Below are 21,623 nucleotides of genomic sequence, written 5' to 3' on the forward strand. Positions count from 1 at the left end.
CCCCTGACTAAGTATATGTTATAATCACCTTTGGCAGTCTTTCTGGGTAAGTCTCTTAAGACTTTTGCACACCTGGATTGTACTATATTTGCAAATTATTCTTTTTTAAATTCTTTAACATCTGTCAAGTTGGTTGTTGATCATTGCTAGACAGCCATTTTCAAATCTTGCCATAGAATTTCAAGCCGATTTAAGTCAAAACTGTAACTAGGCCATTCAGGAACATTCAATGTTGTCATGGTAAGCAATTTCAGTGTTTATTTGGTCTTGTATTTTAGGTTATTGTCCTGCTGAAAGGTGAATTTGTCTCCCAGTGTCTGTTGGAAAGGAGACTGAACCAGGCTTTCCTCTAGGATTTTGCTTGTGCGTAGCTCTATTCTTTTATATTTGTATTCTGTACAGTCTTCTTTCTTTTCACTTTGTCAATTAGGTTAGTATTGTGGAGTAACTAAAATGTTGATGAACCATCCTCAGTTTTCTCATATCTCTATAACTGTTTTAAATTGACCATTAGCCTCATGGTGACATCCCTGAGCGGTTTCCTTCCTCTCCTGCAACTGAGTTAGGAAGGACGCCTGTATCTTTGTAGTGACTGGGTGTATTAATACACCATCCAAAGTGTATAGCTTCACCATGCTCAAAGTTTTTTTTAACCCTTCTACCAATAGGTGCCCTTAGCGAGGCATTGGAAAACCTCCCTGGTCTTTGTGGTTGAATCTGTGTCTGAAATTCACTGCTCGACTGAGGGACCTTATAGATAACTGTATGTGTGGGGTACAGAGATGAGGTAGTCATTCAAAAATCATGTTAACCACTATTATTGCACACTGAGTGATTCCATGCAACTTTTATGTGTCTTGTTAAGCACATTTTTACTCCTGAACTTATTTAGGCTTGGCATAATGGGTTGAATACTTATGGACTCAAGACATTTCAGCTTTTCATTTTGTATTAATTTGTAAACATTTCCAAAAACATAATTCCACTTTGAAATGATGGGCCAGTGACACAAAATCTAAATTTAATCAATTTTAAATGTAGGCTGTAACACAACAAAATGTGAAAAAAGTCAAGGGATGTGAATATTTTCTGAAGGCGTAGATTCATTAGAGAAGGCCCTTGCACAGGCAGGGATAAATAGAAAATGTGGTATGTGTTATGCAAAAATAACACTTAACCATATCAACATTATTTAGATAGAAGCTGATCGTGACATGGAAAAGTTATGGCCATGAGTAGTAGCGTTTGATATCTTGAATATAGTGCTTTGACAGCATAGCATTCTGAGTGATATATGTCAAGATATAGGCTACTGTACTGTATGTCCAGGTCACACATTGCATGCAGAACTGTATCCTACCGAGGTTCAATGTGGAATACAGCATACCAGGCTTTGCACTCCTGTGGCCTACAAGAATAAGTCACGTTAGTTTCCCTAGCAAAAATATTTATCTTACAGTAGCTGTATCCCTGACCACATATGGGGGGGAAAAACATTACATGTCTGTAATGAATTACTATGACGTTTTCAACTACCTCCAGTAGATGGACTACAGACGTGTTACCTACAGTATGTAGCTTCCACAGTCCAACACAAGAGGGCAGTAGCACCACTTTGTGCCCTTCCTTACGGTACCTGGAACCTGTTGTTTCGCACCTTTTTACACTGGACAGACCACCAACATACAGTAAACTTTGGATAAACATAGGAAAGTTTTTATTGGCAAGTTGACGATAATAATATACATGCAGAAAATAACTATGTTCTGTTTTCATGCAACTGCTCTCATGATGATACAGTCAGTGTTGTTTGTATGAGTTGGAAAGCAAGCACACCAGCAAGGCCTCGGCTATGAAGACATCTCTTCATAACGAAAGTAAGCAACAAGTGTCACCATTTCTGAAAGGATCCGACTGAACAGCTGTCATCTGTCACTTGCAGTCCTGAGCTGACATAATTGTGTTTAATTCCAGACCCTGCTCTTCTGAGGTGTGGTGGATGTCCCTCATGTGGGGCCCAATCTGCTTAGTCCAGATAACACCAACAATCAGCCCAGATCTACGTCTACAAATCCACCAAGAAGGGAAACAGTCTGAAATCCCTGTCTACATCTGTGGCTAAGCGGACTCCAACAACTGTTGCTTGGAGAACTTTGCATAACAATCATGAGGCTGCAGAAAGAAAAGCAGAGAAAAGAGGGTCTAGATGGGCCGAGGCCCATGGTGCGCGGAGAGGGCCAAGAAGCTGCCAGCGTCCCAGCCGCCCCACGTCTGGGCTGGCACGGCATTAAGCGGGCCGTTTCGAAGCCTGTCAAAAGCTCATCACGGCGAGGAAGCCGTCTCCGTGGGGATGCTGCGGGAGTGCCAGGGCACGGTAGGGGAGAGAAACCAGAGTCTTGTCCAGCAGCTTGGCCATAATGAGGAGGAAAATTCCCATTCTTGTATCCAAATTAATGTAACAATAACAATCCGCTTTTGTCCAACTTTTCTTTTTTTTTACTCAATACCGTTTTTTCCTCCTTAATTTCTGCTCATCAGCTATACCAAGTGCATTAATTATGATTAGTAGGCCTATATTTTTTGTCTCTCACCTATTTATATCTAATGGAGTTATGTTACGTGGTAACCTCTCAACACATTACACAAGTCCAGCCGCCTGGCTTATTAGAGGAGTTCTACTGTATCCTGGTGCATGAGACTGCTAACTCTGACATCGTAACATCGTTACTTAATTCATGTGGTGTCTTATAGTGGTACAAAGTGATCATGTTTCCATTCAAAGTGACAGATAGAACATTGGTTGTCTCGGTATATTTGCTAGTAGCCTGGTAGATGGCATTAGAGAGGTTGTCATGAGGCTCTGATGACTGGATGATGTCAGTTATGGCATTCAAGATGTAAAATACCAGTTTTAAGTAATAACTTCTTGGCTGGGGCATTTATATGTGACGTCAATCTAAAGTTGTCAGCAAAGAGGCGTGATGAATACAATGTAATTCTGTTTTTCATTATTTTCATTATTTTTAACTGAAATCATGCCTCCTGATTTGTGAACGCACCAATTGACAAGCACCAGGAGTGTAAATTAGCAGCAACTCAGGGAATGGTGCCAGACATTACACATTGAGAGCACTAACTTCATTTAAAGGGTCATGAAATACAAGCTCTGAAATGTCAAATATCATTTCCCACATTCTTTTTAATGTTGCAGGTGTGAAAGTTGGATGAGGACAGGGAGTTGAAATGGGTTTTAGATCAAATCTGAAGGACAGTTCCTCTCTCATGACAAACATAAGCTGCAGTCATGGAGTAGGCTACAGATGAGGGGGTGTTGCTGGGGAAGGTGGAGGGAGGTTCGGTACTGTATGCATTTTGGTGAGAATGTCTTGTATTCTATGAAGTCTGCATTGTGTAATAAAGTTCTGATCTGGGCACTGTGTCTTACAACAGTAGTAAAACCCTGCAGTAAAAAAGAGGCAATCCTCCTTAGCTCAGCTCATAACAATTACAGGGCCTCTATATGGAACTGCAGGCTTGTTTATATGCTGTAATGTTGTGTCCACGCCAAGCTCTGAGCCCTGAGCCCTGGGGCCTGGTGGTTTTGATTGCTGCAGGGAAAGTGTTGGAGTGCCGTGTCTGCAGCATGGTTCTGGCTCCGCGGGGCGGCTGCAGAAGGGTGTGATCCGTCAGAGGAGACAGAGTGGGAGTGGGAGGCTTTTCCCTGTTTGTTTTCTTGTTTGTTTGTTTGATACAAACTGCATCTGTCAGGGAAAACAGGAAGCCCCGCTCTCTTTTTTTTATCACTCCGGTCCCATCTCTCCGTCCCCAAAACAAAACATCTGTGTTCAATGAGGAGGAAGACACTGTCCAATTCCAAACATTAATTATCTTAAACTGCTCCAGGCTGTCAGTGTTAATATTATTCACAAATTATGCTTAGTCAGCACTTTTCTAATCAAGTTTCTAAACGACTGAGTGTTACATCTCTGTCTGGTATCTCCTTTTGTAGCCTCTCACGGTCCTCTTAATGGTCTTGTGTGCCTCCTATGACTGCCACACAAGATCTCCTACAAGTTGTTGGGGCTGAGGAAAGACATAATGTGCCTGGGTGTAATGTCAGGAAGCCTCCCACGGGTCGTGACAGGACAGAGCAGTACTGTAGTGTGTGGCCCTGCTCTCACTGCGCTGCACTGCACTGCACTGGGACTGCTTCATATCCATTTACAGCCTGGGCTGCTGCTATTGTCATTAGGATTGGGTTCTATTATTAGTCAAAATCTCATGAAATCCAATCCCTTTTTAATGGTGAGAGAGTCTGGATTGGCCACCTTAATCATGTTCAGGAACATGGGCCATGTGACTGTGCAGTGTGAGAGTGTGTTACAGGATAGTATAGACTCCCGTATCCATGGCCCAGTCAGAGGGATCAGTCTCCTGTTCCTGTATTAAATATTTTACAGCAGACAGGATGAGGCAGGGATTGTCTTAAATTAACCTTACACACTCATCCTCCTCTAGTGTTACATACATACATATACTGAACAAAAATATAAACGCAACATGCAACAATTTCAAAGATTTTACTCGAAGAAGGAAATCAGTCAATTGAAATAAATAAATTAGGCTCTAATCTATGGGTTTCACATGACTGGGCAGGGAAGCAGCCATGGGTGGGCCTGGAAAGGGCACAGGCCCACCCACTTGGGAGCCAGGACCACAAAAGGGCTTTATTACAGACAGAAATACTCCTCAGAGTTGGTGCCCCCCTTTACTGCTATAACTTGCTTCCATTCAGCCACAAGACCATTAGTGAGGTCGGGCACTGATGTTGGGCGATTAGGCCTGGCTCGCAGTCGTCCGTCCAATTCATCATCCCAAAGGTGTTCGATGGTGTTGCAGTCAGGGCTCTGTGCATGTTCTACTGACAATGTTTGTCTATGGAGATTGCATGGCTGTGTGCTAGATTTTATACACCTGTCAACAACAACAATAGCAGAATACCACTAATTTCAAGGCTTGTCTACATACTTTTGTATATATAGTGTACATACAGTGTAACTGTGAGTAAAACTCTCCTCCTGTTGTTTTTGGATCCATTGTTTATTGGTGGGTTTCAAGATGTATGTTATATATACATCTAGAAATGGCTCACAAACAAAATCCTATGGGAAATGATTACATGGAATTCTCCACCCATAAACATATGGTTAAAATCCAGAATAACTAGCCCTTTATCTATAAACAATCTCTGTTGACATAATCAGAGTATGAAATGGAAAGGTAAAGGGGGCAGAAAGAGATTGCTGTCTTCCTGTTATGGAGGGCGGCCCTATGATTCAATCGTATGAAGGGAGTGTCATCCACCCATCCACTTAACTAAATTCATAAAGGCTGTTTGTCTTACTGTTCCTCTTTGTTCTTCGCCAGCACAAAACAAAACAGAATTACACAGAGGACCGTGACCAATGGAGAATGTATCACACTCTGGCAAATGCTCACAGAGCTGCAGATGGTTGTGTCTGTACCTCCCTGCCTGAGCCCCTACAGGTGCCACAGTGCTGTCTAATAGAAAGCAGAGTGTGTGGAGGAGGAGAGCAGATCAGAGCAAGGGATGATGGAAGGAAGGAGAGGGGAGGGGAGGGCTCCACTCCTCTCTGACATGTTTTACATGCAGCATGTGGTGCCTCCGCAGGCAGGTGTCCACCCTCTCATATCGTTTTCACTTCTTGCAGATATACAGTGGGCTCCCAGAGAAATAGAGCCCTCGTAGACACAGACAGGCCATCCACCATACCAACTGATCTCCCGTCTCTGTGTGTGTGAAGAGACAGTGTGTGTTTCAGATGTTGCACAGGAACAACAGTCACAGATGGTGTTACACTGTGAGGTCTCAAAGGTGGAGTGTTTGTTTTATCTTCCGGAGAGATGTCTCTTCCTCTTCCTCCTTTCAACACAACAAATATGTCACCTCTGACAATTATTGAAATGCTTTTAACGACACAACAATCTTCAAACCCTTCTGGATTAATATTTCTACTGGGGACAATCCACCCTTACATCTGCTGCTGAGCAGCGGCTCGCTCCATTCAACCTGAGTGGGTCTCCCCTTCCCGTCTGGCAGTGGATGGGGACTGGTGCACATCCTTTGGCAGGAGCTACACACATCTCTTATGGCTTTCGGCTCGCACAGGCCCCTGACAACGCTCTCGAGAGTTCTTATGTTTCTCTGACAGCGTCTATCAATCCGCTCCCAACAGAACGGTCATTATCAAATCAGCCACATGAGGGCTTTCTTCTTCCCCCTTCCCCCGACTGTCTCTCCTCTTTAGCGCAAGAAGGGGGTACAAGTGGTCCAAGAGATTGTGTTCTGTGAAATAACGCTGGCTGTATAAAGCCTGCTCTGTGGGGTCCCCTTTCACTGAGCACTTGTAAACTAACCCAACTTCCCACCAAACCATTGAGTTTCCCCCAGCTTTGTGGTAGAGGGGGGTTTGAAGGCCGTGTTCCTTTAAATCGCTAAGAATTATTAAAGCTGTTATATATTAACATGGCATGCTCCTCGCAGACCGTATTGTACAATCCAATATAATACTGTCTTTTGACAGGTGCAGGATGTTATAGGGTAGATATAGGGTATAATAATGACGAGTATAGCCCATAGCTACAGCGTGTGGTATTATAGATGGTTCACAGAAATGGACTCAGTAGTCCCTCTCAATATATCAACATATCTCCATATTCTCTCCAGCTCTTAGCTGCAGACTCACCAATGTGTCAGGGATAATTTCAGTGAGCAGGTTTCTGGACCACTTCAGAATGCCCAGGGACCACGTCTCTCCATGGAGGCTGCTCCCACACTGTCAAAGCTGTCTTTGGTTAATACTGTGGTTTCTCCTCAGCTGGCGAACAGAGCTGGCAGAAACACTCACTCTTCTCTCACAACAGCCGAGTCAGCACAACACAGGGGAGGAACTTAACTACTTAAAGAGCAGGTAATCAGGTACCCAGGTTCTTCAGAGAAAGATTAGAGAGAGAAAATTGTGTTCTCTCTTTTTCTTCCCTTTCTCTCTGTTTCTTGGAAATGATATTAGGGGAAAATTGGTCGATTTAACAAAGAGTGAAACCAGGGGCAGACTGGGACCAGAAATCATCACTGGCATTTTTAACACACCGGCCCATTTTTTGCCAATTTTTTTTCTTCTCGTGGTTCCACGTGTCCTATTGTTAGCCCATTATTAGCCAGATAATTCTAATTTTGTGCAAAAAAGCCAAGTTAGAGAGGCCCACTAGGCTATGAATGGACCAGCCCATCTGGCAACACCCCTGAGTGAAACTATCAGAAGGATTTGCTCAGTCTATAGACACATATCTTTAAAGTTGATTAATTTGGGTTTATACTTTGAGCATGTTGTTAGCGCTGTGCTGTCAGTTTTACAGTTTCCACGGTTTACACCGCAGTCACGTAAAATAACATTTTTGAAGCATCCTCTTCTTTGCATAGCTCCTCTTTCTGTGCTCGCTGCTCATGGCTGCTGACAGGAGGATTTATTGATCCCAGAGCCTCTGGCACGGGGCCGGTGTTGGCTCATACAGCCAGAGATGTGTGAAGGTTATGTTGTTTAACTGGAGGAGGCAGGTATGCTAAATACCCTGAGAGGGCAGGAGGGACATCTGCTCTCTTACTCACTGGGCTAACTGAGTGCATAACTCAGAGCAGGCCCAGAGCCCCCCTGTCCCCCAACCGGCCCTGCCTTCCTCGGTGCCGGTCCCTGGTACTATACAAGAGGATCTCACAAAAACAAATAGCAACAGAAGACCTGGCAAAGGGAGGGACCCAGCTGGGGCTGGAGGTCCTGTGTGACTGTTCTTTAATCCTGACACCTGCAAGCCATTTCATCATGATTTACAGTGGGGGAACGGAGGCTGGGGGCGGGGAGCCCACGACGGGAAGTGTTTTCCTAGCAAATGACGGGGAAAGCACTGTTGTCGGTTGTTGTCCAGGCATTTGAAGTTTGTTGCCCTCTAACCTACTGGGAACTCCGATCTGCTGTTTAAAAGCATATGAGAGAAAAACGACAAGTCTCTCACCATATCATTCTCGGTGTGTGTGTGTGTGTGTGTGTGTGTGTGTGTGTGTGTGTGTGTGTGTGTGTGTGTGTGTGTGTGTGTGTGTGTGTGTGTGTGTGTGTGTGTGTGTGTGTGTGTGTGTGTGTGTGTGTGTGTGTGTGTGTGTGTGTGTGTGTGTGTGTCAGGATAAATAGGTGGGCGGGCTGGGGACAGGAAGGAAATGGAGTCCACATGGATGGTCATTAGCAGGATCTCAGCAGACCAGAGCAGAACCGCTTAGCTGCTGAAACCCACCCAGCTGCTGGCCCAGAATGCCTTCATACTTGGGCCTGGTTTACACTTAGATGCATTCTCATGTAATCGTTAGTTGATGGATTATTACATTGAATCAAATGTGTTTTCCAGTGTGTTGTGCAATTCAAAAATGTGAATGGTGGTCTGTTGGCCAGTTTAGCTGATATACTGACTGTTCACATGTCTTCTATGATGAAACAAGATGAAGTTGTCCACCCATTCAGTTTAAAGTGTACTCTCTGTCCAGTCCCACTACACACAGGGTGAATGGGAGGATTGTTGGACTGCTGATCTGCTAAGTAAAAGCCAATCTTCCTCTCTTACCTTCACCTTGCCAGACAGCAGACTGAAAGAACATCTGAGAGAACTGATGCCAAACTAAAAGGATTGACTTGATCTACAGCTATGAAGCAATTGTTTGTTTGCCGTTGCTAAATAGGAGCCCCTCAGTTTTCATCCACAGCACTCTGTATGCTAAGTCGTTTCATGCCTTATTTGTTAATGCTGTTATTTGTTAATGATGTCGAAATGCTCTACTATGTCATTGTTCACTAACCTCACTATTTATTTATATTCTCCCAAGGGTGTGGTAGTGGATGCTATTATATAAATATAAGGATTGCTCAATTCGGTAATTGCCTTGCATTTTCCATCCACATAATTGCACACGCTCTCCCGCCGAACGTGGTGCGAGCTTTGGGCTGTCCGTCACTGGTGCCCATTAGAGCTGAGAAACATGTCAGCGATGGGGCAAACTAAAAACACATTGAGAAATGGAATTAACACCTTTCTCTCTCAGGAGCAGGGATGCAGGGCTCCATGTGGAGAGCCGTTAAATAATAATCCCCAACCGTTAAACCGACTCCTCGCAGTCTGCCCAGAAAAACAAATCCTGCCGCCACTCAGCTTGCCTGCACCACTGCTACGGCCGTGGCGAGGAGGGTGCGAGAACGGCCTGCGAGTGACATCATCAGTGCTGGACAGCTCGACATGGTGAGTTGAGCCTGCTGGCCCCATCCTATGTGTTTGACTCATCTCCAGTGCTCTGTGCTGTGTGTACAGTTCTGAAGTATTAGGAGGAGACACTGGATGTTGCCTGCACCTTCAGTGTCATCTGGTATTTTCTCCAACTGACAAGAGGTTTGCCAGTTAAAACTTGGGTGTACAAATGACAAAATAAATAAAATATTAAGCAGTAATTGGCTATAACTATGAGGGCTTCCACCTAAACACTGGGGTATTTGTGTGACATTGCAACACAGCCTCCATACTGTGCAGTAAGCGAGACGTTTGCTACCATAAGAGCTCTGTATGACATCACCCCTGAAGCATTGTGATTATTGTGATTACGTAAATCTTCTTTTCATTATCACCCATGTCATTGTCATAAAGCAATTATTGAACCCGTCCGCTTTCCCCATCCGCTCCCACGAGGGTCTTGGATTCACAGGGCTCAGCCAAGCAGCTTGTGTTCTACCTTTGTGTTTTGGCATCAAGGTGGATGGATTTAAGATCCCAGACCGTCGGTCTGATAATACCACAGACAGTTTGAGTTTAACAGGATATACCAGTACCGTATCCCACTTGCCACTTCCCTGCAGCAGCTATATTTAGTGCTCTCATCCATTGTGCCATGCCAGCTCTTCCTTGTTTAACCCACACCCTTCCATTTTGTCACAATTATCCGATAATGTTCAGTAAAAAAAAAGAGAAAATGTGAGTCATTAATCATTCTCCTTGGCTGCACCTCAGTGAACTGTACTGTATGACAGTGAAGTGAACACACATGGTTGTAGTATGTTCATGTCTTCATAGTTTGGTATACTTTACTTTGGGATGATTATTGTAAGTATCTACATTTAAAGTTGATCTGATTGCAAAATTACCTGCAAATTCCCAAAGAGGGGAGAGAGAGATGAGTGGAAGTGGCATCAGTCTGTGTGGGGAGGAAGGCCCATTGGCAAAGAAAGGTACACAGATCCAAAATCATACTGTACCCATATCCAGAACATTCCATAATGTAAGATGAGTGCATGAAACCATGTATAAAAGACAAAGCCCTTTACTGCTGTAATGCTCTATATTGCCATTTGTTTATAGGCCTTTGCCTTTGTCAGGTACAGTAACAACTAACAAGGCACAAGGGTCCAGTATCTCTCTCCTCTCAAACTCTCTCTATCTCCTTCCTCTCTCTCTGTCTACCTCTAGCTAAGCTCTAAAAGTCCCACTGGGCACAACACGTCATTTCAACGTGGATAATTTGGTTTAGACGTTGATCATTAAGATTACAACCTATATTCACCCAAAAGTTAGTTGAATTGTCAATGTGTTATCACTATGTTTTCAAGCATCTAAAAGCACAACCAAATTCCAGTGGAAAAACAATGTCAGATTTTTTATTTAGCTCTCACCCAAATGTCGATCACTGCACTTTCAACATTTTACATTACTTTTAAGTCATTTAGCAGACACTCTTATCCAGAGCGACTTATAGAAGCAATTAGGATTAAGTGCCTGGCTCAAGAGCACATCGTCAGATTTTCACCTAGTCGGCTCGGGGATTTGAACGCTCTCTAACCGCTAGGCTACCTGCCGCCACAACCATTTCAACCATTTAAACCATTTAAACCCTTTAAAAGCACAGCAAAGTTCAAATGGGAATACAATGTCAGATATTTTGTTTATTTATACAACAGATTCATGTGCTATCATTGTGCTTCATTTGCTAAACAGCTGCTACTACTGACAAGGTGTTTGGAGTTACCTTTCTAGCTAATTGGCTAAGTTAGAGTTTACACAACTGTGGGGAGGTCAAAATTATAAAAATCTATCTACCAAATCTATACATTTTTAAATATTGATAACTTCTCCTTGCCATTATCGTTCACCTATTGATAAGAAAAGACATCTGGATTTTTTGGGGGGGACTAATTGTGAAGATCTGTGATGACCTATGCATGCTATCTTTGTCACGCCCTGACCTTAGTATTCTTTGTTTTCTTTATTATTTTTGGTTAGGTCAGGGTGTGACAAGGGTGATATATGTTTTTTGTCCTGTCTAGGGATTTTGTGTGTTTATGGGGTTGGTACTTGTCTAGGTGTTTTGTATGTCTATGGTTGCCTAGATTGGTTCTCAATTAGAGGCAGCTGTTTATCGTTGTCTCTGATTGGGAACTATATTTAGGCAGCCATATTCCTTGAGTATTTCGTGGGTGATTGTCTATGGTTAGTCGCCTGTGTCAGCACAATTATTTTATAGCTTCACGTTGTTTTTGTATAGTTCGTTCAGTGTTCTTTCTTCATTAAAGAAGATGTACTCAAATCACGCTGCACTTTGATCTCATCGCTATAACGAACGTGACAATCTTGAACATGCAGGTTTTATATAATTACATAAGAAGAAATGTATACTTACAGTAACCTCAAAAGGTGTCCATGGATCTATTACTAATTTTAAGGTTGAATGTTACTGTATTAAAATAATATTATTGGTTGACAACGTAACCAAATATCAACATTTTAAGGAGATGTATCTACTGCTTGGATAGTTCCATCTGAGCCACTGACTTAATCCCATTCTTGAACTTTTATTTTTGGTTAACCAAAAAGTCTGTTAAGTTGTCAACAAGTTAATAGGCTATTTATTGTATTTCAAAATTGATATTGAATTGTGTTTGGTTGTTAACGTAACCAAATATCAACATTTGAAAGTAATGTATCTTCTGCTTGGATAGTTCCATCTGTGCCACTGACTTAGTCTGGTTTTAATTCCAGTTTGTCTACAAATTAATAATTGATATGTTGGATTCACTTCTCCACTTCACTTCTTTGTAAACAAACTGGAATTAAAACCAGACTAAATCAGTGGCACAGATGGAACTATCCAAGCAGAGATACCTTTCCGGCGGGGTGCTGTGGGATTATTAAAGATACTTTTTGAAGAGGTAGGGTTTCAGATGTTTTTGGAAGATGGTCATGGACTCTGCTTTCCTAGCTTCAGGGGGAAGCTGTTTCCACCATTGGGGTGCCAGGACAGTGAAAAGCTTTGACTGGGCTGTGCGGGTGCTCAAGAGACCAGAGATGGCAGAACGGAGTACTCGGGTTGGGGTGTAGTGTTTGAGCATAGCCTGAAGGTAGGGAGGGGCAGTTCCTCTTGCTGCTCCATATGCAAGTACCATGGTCTTGTAGTGGATGTGAGCTTTGACTGGAAGCCAGTGGAATGTGCTGAGGAGCAGGGTGACATGGGAGAACTTGGTTGAACACCAGGCGGACTGCTGCGTTCTGGATAAGTTGCAGGGATTTGATGGCACAAGCGGTAGTCTAGACGGGAGATGACAAGTGCTTGGATTAGGACCTGCACCGCTTCCTGTGTGAGGTAGGATCGTTGTAGGAGCAAGTCACTGCTTTGATGTTTGTAGAGAAGGACAGATCGTGTCCAGGCCCAAGCTAAGGTTCTTTGCACTCTGGGAGGGGGACACTGGGGAGTTGTCAACAGTGATGGAAAGGTATTGGAGTGGGCAGGCCTCCCCTGGGAGGAAGAGCATCACTGTCTTGGGCCAGCATCCAAGCTGAGATATCTGTCAGGCACACAGAGATGCGTGTCCCCAACTGGGTGTCAGAACGGTCGAAGGAGAAAAGTAGTTGAGTATCATCCGCATTGCAATGATAGGAGAGACCATGTGAGGATATGACGGCGCCGACTGACTTGGTGTATAGAGAGAAGAGGAGAGGGCCTAGAACCGAGCCCTGGGGGACACCAGTAGTGAGATTACGTGGTGCAGATACAGATCCTCTCCATGTCTCCTGGTAGGAGCGGCCTGCCAAGTAGGATGCGATCCAAGAGTGTGCAGAGCCTGAGACGCCCAGCCCTGAGAGGGTGGAGAGGAGGATCGGATAGTTCACGGTGTCATATATCTGTCTATTATACGTGGGACCACTTTAGAGCAGAATTACAAAATTAATATCACTTGGAGCTGATTTGCTGGTGTTTTTACAGTCTTTTATGCCCAACAATTGAGAGGAGGCAAATAAAATCACCCACGGGCCAAATTCGGCCTCTAGGGCTGCCAGTTAGGGAACCCTGCCCTAGGCCTATTGTATTGTCTACTTTTGTTGAATTCTAGGTTTAGTTGAAACAATAGCTGTTGATAACTTGGCAAATGCATATACTGTAGGGCTAAATAGCATCATTGATGATATGAGTGATAATGAATGGTCACGTTTCATTTGCTCTCTTAAACCTACCCATTTTTAAGTGGAGATCTCTCAAAAGCACATTGGTAATAGTCATTGACAAATATCAAAGCTAAGCAGGTTTGGGCTTGTTTAAAACTCTGTATGGGAGATAAAAAGTTAGCTGTAGATATACCAATTCTCCAGTAGGAGGTGCTGCCCTGCCTATTGTTTTTGTTTTTTCTGATATTGGATATAACGCTGAGGTTATTTTAAAGGTACTTAATCAACATATTTTATACAAGGTTTGTCTATGTTGAAATTTGGTTACCATTATGACATAATCCAGCATTTGAAATTTCACCTTCAAAACAACACATTGATGACTTTTTCCAAATCCAATGGATCACAATACGTTTACAAATTACTTTGAAACAACGTTGATTCAACCAGTTTGTGCCCACTGGGGTGGAGAGTCAACCTGGAGTAGGTTACTGGTTTGTAGATCCTGTTTTACATGTCTTACATTTTCTGGCCATGGAAACCTCCTTCCTCCCCAGAGGAAGATCAGCAGAGCCAAAATACCTGATTCTAACCACCTTCTTCCTCTCCTGTTGGCCAGAGAGCACTGGGTATCACCCTTTCCTCCCTTCTGTGACCGCAATATTCTGCAAACCCTGGTAAAACAAGACATTATATATTAGTTTGGATATCAACAAATCACTCCCATCTGTGTGAGTGTAAATACTTGCACCCTTTGGCTTTTCATTAAGCAAGTCAACTGGTCATTTTGGAGGCTATCTTATGTGCATATGATTGATTCCAGAAAGGAAAATACTGATTTAGAGGTAGGGAAAAACTGTATTGCAGTAAAAAACTAAACACAGACACGGCTGTCTTCTCAAATATAAACCGGTATTTCTGTGCTTTATCACCTGTGATCCGATGGCATGTATACGAGTGACTGATTCAAGAAACATACATTTTTGTTTGACTGACTAAGTTAGTTTACAGTCTCTTTGGATGCAAGGTTACACACCCATATGACAACAGAAAAACCTGCTTTGGGTATTCTCATGCCCCTCTCCTCTCTGTCACTCCCAGATTCCTCATCAAGTCTCTCCAGCCTCAGATACCTTTGGCACAGCACAAGCTCGCATCAGATGGAGGGTGGGGAGATGTGTCCCCCTCCCTCCCACGCTGGAACAGAACGTTTGTCTCTGCGCTGCCCTTATCTCCCCATCCCTCCGCTGTCTGATGTGGCATAAATCACAGGAGCACGGCAGTATTTACGATGCACGAACGTTTATTAATCTCTCCCAGCTGCTTGTGTTTCACTGACACAACACCTTCAGGGCACTGGAGCTGCACCATGTGCTCTGGAAAAGGCCTTTCTCTTCTCTCCATCCAGCAAGCCACAAATAAACCTGATTAAGGGGGAATGTTGTGCTCTTTATGGTGAATTTTCACAAACCCACATTTGAAGATCCAAACTGGTTTATGGTATTTATAGTCTACATTACTTGTGTTTTTATTGCAAAACATGAGGAGATGCCTGTATGTGATGGTTAAAAAAAGTCAAAATGTCTGTAAATGATATCACCTGTGTTTACTCTACAAATAGGAAATGGGAGTTTGCCCTTATTAAAAGCTATAAAATGTTCCAGTATAATAATGTTATTGCTCTAATTTGGGCTCCATGGTTTCAATGGCTCTCATACTATCAACTCCAGGAGGGAAGAATAGTTTAATATATGTACAGTACCAGTCAAACGTTTGGACACACCTACTCAAGGGTTTTTCTTTATTTTAACTATTTTCTACATTGTAGAATTATAGCGAAGACATCAAAACTAGGAAATAACACATATGGAATCATGTAGTAAGCAAAAAAGTGTTAAACAAATCCAAATATAATTTACATTTTAGATTCTTCAAAGTAGCCACCCTTTACCTTCATGACAGCATTGCAGACTTTGCCTCTCACATATATCCAGGCCTACCAACAGGTACCAACAATAATATAGAGTTATTTCACTGCAAATCCAATTGGATGCTTTAATTCACTCCTCCTCTGTCACCTCTCACACTACCCTTCCAACTTGGTTCTTTCCTCCCATGGCATGACTCACAACACATTCTGTCTCTTCCTATGCTTTGTCTTTTTTCTTACGTCCTTTTCCTTCCCTTCCTTTCCACTCCCTTCCTTGCCTAGAAATGACAGTGTCAGATTTTGAAACATCTCTCTCTTCGTTGGCACTTCCCTACATTTCCCTCCATCTATCTGTTTCTCTTTTGTGAGGACCACACAGAGGGATGACATGCTAGAGGCACGTCCAGACTGGGTGGCCCAGCTGCACACAAAATGTGGGTGACAGGATCAGCCTTCAACCGGCTATGGAAGTAATGCGTGTAGACAGTGTTAAACCAGTCTCTAAGAGACCTAAAGAGGAAAGCAACGCTGGCAAATCTGAATAAATGGACATTTAAAAAACCTGAGTATTTTGGCACTCTTTTCAGCTGGAGCCACATGCACAAACTCCCATGCACCGGACTCACTAATGGGTTCACACATTCGGCAAGACGGAAAAAGATAAATAATCAGTCTTCCTTTTCTACCCACTGTGCTATGTAAGGTTATCATGCAATAATTAAATGGAATATATAATATACGACCAAGGGATTGGATATGTAAACTCAGCAAAAAAAGAAACGTCCTCTCACTGTCAACTGGGTTTATTTTCAGCAAACTTAACATGCGTAAATATTTGTATGAACATAACAAGATTCAACAACAACATAAACTGAACAAGTTCCACAGACATGTGACTAACAGAAATTTAATGATGTGTCCCTGAACAAAGGGGGGGTCAAAGTCAAAAGAAACAGTCAGTATCTGGTGTGGCCACCAGCTGCATTAAGTGCTGCAGTACATCTCCTCATCATGGACTGCACCAGATTTGCCAGTTCTTGCTGTTACCCCACTCTTCCACAAAGGCACCTGCAAGTTCCTGGAAATTTCTGGGGGGAATGGCCCTAGCCCTCACCCTCCGATCCAACAGGTCCCAGACGTGCTCAATGGGATTGAGATCCGGGCTCTTCGCTGGCCATGGCAGAACACTGACATTCCTGTCTTGCAGGAAATCACGCACAGAACGAGCAGTATGGCTGGTGGCATTGTCATACTGGAGGGTGATGTCAGGATGAGCCTGCAGGAAGGGTACCACATGAGGGAGGAGGATGTCTTCCCTGTAACGCACAGCGTTGAGATTGCCTGCAATGACAACAAGCTCAGTCCGATGATGCTGTGACACACTGCCCCAGACCATGACGGACCATCCACCTCCAAATCAATCCCGCTCCAGAGTACAGGCCTTGGTGTAACGCTCATTCCTTCAACGATAAATTTGAACCTGACCATCACCCCTGGTGAGACAAAACCGTGACTCGTCAGTGAAGAGCACTTTTTGCCGGTCCTGTCTGGTCCAGCGACGGTGGGTTTGTCCCCATAGGCGACGTTGTTGCAGGTGATGTCTGGTGAGGACCTGCCTTTCAACAGGCCTACAGGCCCTCAGTCCAGCCTCTCTCAGCCTATTGCAGACAGTCTGAGCACTGATGGAGGGATTGTGCGTTCCTGGTGTAACTCGGGCAGTTGTTGTTGCCATCCTCTACCTGTCCAGCAGGTGTGATGTTTGGATGTACCGATCCTGTGCAGGTGTTGTTACACGTGGTCTGCCACCACGAGGATGATCAGCTGTCCGTCCTGTCTCCCTGTAGCGCTGTCTTAGGCGTCTCACAGTACGGACATTGCAATGTATTGCCCTGGCCACATCTGCAGTCCTCATGCCTCCTTGCAGCATGCCTAAGGCACATTCACGCAGATGAGCAGGGACCCTGGGCATCTTTCTTTTGGTGTTTTTCAGAGTCAGTAGAAAGGCCTCTTTAGTGTCCTAAGTTTTCATAACTGTGACCTTAATTGCCTACCGTCTGTAAGCTGTTAGTGTCTTAATGACCATTCCACAGGTGCATGTTCATTAATTGTTTATGGTTCATTGAACAAGCATGGGAAACAGTGTTTAAAACCTTTACAATGAAGGTCTGTGAAGTTTTTGGATTTTTACGAGTTATCTTTGAAAGACAGGGTCCTGTAAAAGGGACGTTTCTTTTTTTGCTGAGTTTAGTTACGTTGGATGGCCAACCTGTTAGGTTTACTACAGATGTTGCAGGAATCATGACACTAATGATGAAAAAACAATTTAGGAAACAAATATAATAATTAAGAAACCTCTTTCAAAACTAAAACTATACTGAAACTATCTTTGACTACAAAACAAAATAGATAAAAAGAAAACGTCATGTTCAGTTGTAGTTTTTTCTCTTCTAAACTTTTTTTCCAATGGGGTTTTCAAGCTTCTGAATCTGGCAGGTAAATGCTGCCAGGAGATGGCGATGTTTCAAATAGGCCTAACTTGTGTATCACTATCACTATCTATCTCTCTAGACATATGGGTTGCCTCCCACAATGTACCAATGTTTCAGCATACACATCTGTACAAGTACAGTACCTGCGTAGGGAAAGAGAGGATGAGTCAGAACAGAGAAGATCGTCACTGCCTTATCCGGTAACAGCCCCTCCTTATCCGCTTGTTGCCCTAGCGTAAACATCCCCGCCGGACACAAAGTAGTAGCTAGCTAGCTAGCAAGATGGAGAATGTGGAGGTTATTTTTAATGAGTGGCTAGTTTTCTGTGGTTTTAGTGAAGGTAGATAATGCAAAGGTTTTGCCAGCAAACTGTTTTCGAATTGCGACGTTCTGAGATGTCAGGCTACGGAAAGAGTTCGATTTTTCAGGCTTGGCCCGCCTACCCAAACTTATGATTTGTTGGCAGAGTTGTCTGTCTGAAGAGGACCCTCCCCAGAACAATGTTTTTCTAAATGTCCAAGAGAATCTGACATGGTTCACCTCAACAGCATCATCCCAGACCCACTGGACCCACTGCAATTCGCATAGTGCCCCCAACATATCCACAGATGACGTAATCTCTATTGCACTCCACACTGCCGTCAACCACCTGGACAAGAGAAATACATGTGTCAGAATGCTGTTCATTGACTACAGTTCAGCATTCAACACCATAGTCCCCTCTAAGCTCATCACCAAGCTCAGAAACCTGGGACTGAACCCCTCCCTCTGCAACTGGATCCTGGACTTCCTGATGGGCCGCCCCCAGGCGGTAATGGTCAGCATCAACACATCCACCATGCTGACCATCAACACAGGGGCCACTCAGGGGTGTTTGATTGGTCCCCTCCTGTACTCTATGTTCACCCACGACTGCAAGCCGCACATGACTCCAATACCATCATCAAGTTTGCTGATGACACGATGGTGGTAGGACTGATCACTGACAATAATGAGGCAACCTATAGGGATAAGGTCAGAAACTTGTCATTGTGGTGCCAGGACAACAACCTCTACCTCAACGTCAGCAAGACAAGGGAGCTGATTGTGGACTACAGGAAACGGAGGAGCGAGCACGCCCCTATCCACATCGATCGGGCTGTAGTGGAGCGGGTCGAGAGCTTCCTCGGTGTCCACATTACTAAGGAATTAACATGGTCCACACACACCCACACACTCACAGATACTTACACTGACACCCCAACACACACACACACGCACGCACGCACACACACACACACACACACACACACACACACACACACACACACACACACCACCACCACACAAATTAGAAATATCTAATTTAAATAAATATTCACACCCCTGAGTCAAAACATGTTCTGGCCTGGTTTAGATCTGATCTGTCGGAAAGATATCAGTTTGTCTCTGTGGATGGTTTGTCCTCTGACAAATCAACTGTAAATGTTGGTGTTCCTCAAGGTTCTGTTTTCGGACCACTATTGTTTTCACTATATATTTTACCTCTTGGGGATGTCATTCGAAAACATAATGTTAACTTTCACTGCTATGTGGATGACACACAGCTGTACATTTCGATGAAACATGGTGAATCCCCAAAATTGCCCTTGCTGGAAGCCTGTGTTTCAGACATAAGGAAGTGGATGGCTGCAAACTTTCTACTTTTAAACTCAGACAAAACAGAGATGCTTGTTCTAGGTCCCAAGAAACAAAGAGATCTTCTGTTTAATCTTACAATTTATCTTGATGGTTGTACAGACGTCTCAAATAAAACTGTGAAGGACCTTGGCATTACTCTGGACCCTGATCTCTCTTTTGATGAACATATCAAGACTGTTTCAAGGACAGCTTTTTTCCATCTACGTAACATTGCAAAAATCAGAAATGTTCGGTTCAAAAATGATGCAGAAAAATGTATCCATGCTTTCGTCACTTCTAGGTTAGACTACTGCAATGCTCTACTTTCCTGCTACCCGGATAAAGCAGAAAATAAACTTCAGTTAGTGTAAATATGGCTGCTAGAAGCCTGACTAGAACCAAAAAATGTGATCATATTACTCCAGTGCTAGCCTCCCTACACTGGCTTCCTGTTAAGGCAAGGGCTGATTTCAAGGTTTTACTGTTAACCTACAAAGCATTACATGGGCTTGCTCCTACCTATCTTTCCGAGTTGGTCCTGCCATACATACCTACACGTACGCTACGGTCACAAGATGCAGGCCTCCTAACTGTCCCTAGAATTTCTAAGCAAACAGCAAGGGCTTTCTCCTATAGAGCTCCATTTTTATGGAATGATCTGCCTACCCATGTGAGAGACCCAGACTCGGTCTCAACCTTTAAGTCTTTATTGAACTCATCTCTTCAGTAGGTCCTATGATTGAGTGTAGTCTGGCCCACAAGTGTGAAGGTGAACGGAAAGGCACTGGAGCAACGAACCGCCCTTGCTGTCTCTGCCTGGCCGGTTCCCCTCTCTCCACTGGGATTCTCTGCCTCTAACCCTATTACAGGGGCCGAGTCACTGGCTTACTGGTGCTCTTCCATGCCGTCCCTAGGAGGGGTGCGTCACTTGAGTGGGTTGAGTCACTGACGTGGTCTTCCTGTCTGGGTTGGCGCCCCCCCTTGGGTTGTGCCGTGGCGGAGATCTTTGTGGGCTATACTCGGCCTTGTCTCAGGATGGTAAGTTGGTGGTTGAAGATATCCCTCCATTGGTGTGGGGGCTGTGCTTTGGCAAAGTGGGTGGGGTTATATCCTGCCTGGTTAGCCCTGTCTGGGGGTATCATCAGATGGGGCCACCGTGTCTCCTGACCCCTCCTGTCTCAGCCTCCAGTATTTATGCTGCAGTAGTTTATGTGTTGGGGGGCTACGGTCAGTCTGTTATATCTGGAGTATTTCTCCTGTCTTATCCGGTGTCCTGTGTGAATTTAAGTACGTTCTCTCTAATTCTCTCTTTCTTTCTTTCTCTCTCTCGGAGGACCTGAGCCCTAGGACCCTGCCTCAGGACTACCTGGCCGTGCTGCTGCTCCAGTTTCAACTGTTCTGCCTGCGGCTATGGAACCCTGACCTGTTCACCGGACGTGCTACCTGTCCCAGACCTGCTGTTTTCAACTCTCTAGAGCCAGCAGGAGCGGTAGAGATACTCTCAATGATCGGCTATGAAAATCCAACTGCTGTGATTATTATTATTTGACCATGCTGGTCATTTATGAACATTTGAACATCTTGACCATGTTCTGCTATAATCTCCACCCGGCACAGCCAGAAGAGGACTGGCCACCCCTCATAGCCTGGTTCCTCTTTAGGTTCCTTCCTAGGTTTTGGCCTTTCTAGGGAGTTTTTCCGAGCCACCGTGCTTCAACACCTGCATTGCTTGCTGTTTGGGGTTTTAGGCTGGGTTTCAGTACAGAACTTTGAGATATCAGCTGATGTAAGAAGGGCTATATAAATACATTTGATTTGATTTGATGGTAGAATCACCTTTGGCAGCGATTACAGCCATCTTTCTGGGTAAGTCTCTAAGAGCTTTGCACACCTGGATTGTATAATATTTGCACATTATTCTCAAAATAATTATTCAAGTTTTTTAGGATTTTCAAGTCTTGCCATAGATTTTCAAGCCGATTTAATTCAAAACTGTAACTAGGCCATTC

This window comes from Salvelinus fontinalis, chromosome 35 (assembly GCF_029448725.1).
Source record: "Salvelinus fontinalis isolate EN_2023a chromosome 35, ASM2944872v1, whole genome shotgun sequence".
NCBI lineage: Eukaryota > Metazoa > Chordata > Actinopteri > Salmoniformes > Salmonidae > Salvelinus > Salvelinus fontinalis.